The 985-nt window shown below is 61.0% G+C and overlaps 1 protein-coding gene across 1 annotated transcript in view; it reads left to right on the top strand.

The window, feature by feature from the left end:
* Positions 1–985, top strand: part of COL5A1 (collagen type V alpha 1 chain) — a 184,251-nt gene that overhangs the window by 44,789 nt on the left and 138,477 nt on the right. The gene's annotated exons all lie outside the window — the stretch shown is intronic.

The raw sequence follows: 985 nt of genomic DNA on the forward strand, positions 1-985 counted from the left end.
GGGGGGATTCCAACACCCTCTGGGTGGCCTCCAGCCGCATCCTGGATGCGTCACTGGGATGTCATTTATCTTCTCCTGTTTGCGGTGATGAACGGAATGGTCCGCAGGAAACCATTTAGGGCTGGCGCGTGGATCCTGGTCCTTGCAGTGGACATAGGTTGGAGCTCTGGATTGGTGTGGCAGAGGCCAGACTTTGTGTTTGGGAATAGCTGTTGGGCTCTCCAGTAAGTGGCAACATGTGACCAAGGGTCTGATTCTCACCATCCTTAGGAGCCCCTGTCTGTCTTGGAGGAGGCCCTGGGTCAAGGTCAGGAACCTTCTGGAAGGCATACAGGGACCTGCCCCCTCTCCCGGCTTGCCATGACTCTGCATCTTCAGTAGGGTCCTAGGTCTCTGGGCTCAAATGGGGACCACACTGCTCTAAGTGGTCAGGACGGTTTCGTTGTAATTAAGCTAATGGGAGGGACGAATTAATCGGTGGCACTGGCGGGCCTCCTGAGTGGTGACTGGGGGTGCCAGCGTACCGGAAGTCACACAGAGCTTCCTGAGCCATCTCGTGGACCTGCTCCGGGCAGCAGGGGCCTTCCTCACCCTCTGGCTTGTGTTGAGGATGTTTTCCTCACATCCCTGGACAGTCTGGGAGGCCTGGGCTTGGCTAGCTCTCGCCAGCTGAGGATTTGGGAGCGCTGAGTGCAGCAGGGAGGCTGAAGTCCTGGGAGGAGGGCAAATGAGCAGGTGCCCCTCCTGAGCAGCTGCCCCTGAGTGGGCGGGCACTCTTCCCCAGGCAGGAGGGCTGGCTGCACCCCAGCATTGGTTCTGAGCTCCTGAGCGTGCAGAGGGATGGGGCGGGGGGCTGGCTCTCTCCAGGTGTGGGCGGGGCAGGGGGCTGGCTCTCGTCCTGTGTGGGTGGGGTACAGGGTAGGCAGAGTGGGGGGTGGCTCTCTTCCCGTGTGGGTGGGGTATAGGGGAGGCAGGGTGGGGGGGG

The sequence above is a fragment of the Tupaia chinensis genome, unplaced genomic scaffold (genome assembly GCF_000334495.1).
Source record: "Tupaia chinensis unplaced genomic scaffold, TupChi_1.0 Scaffold143845_1, whole genome shotgun sequence".
Taxonomy (NCBI): Eukaryota; Metazoa; Chordata; class Mammalia; order Scandentia; family Tupaiidae; genus Tupaia; species Tupaia belangeri.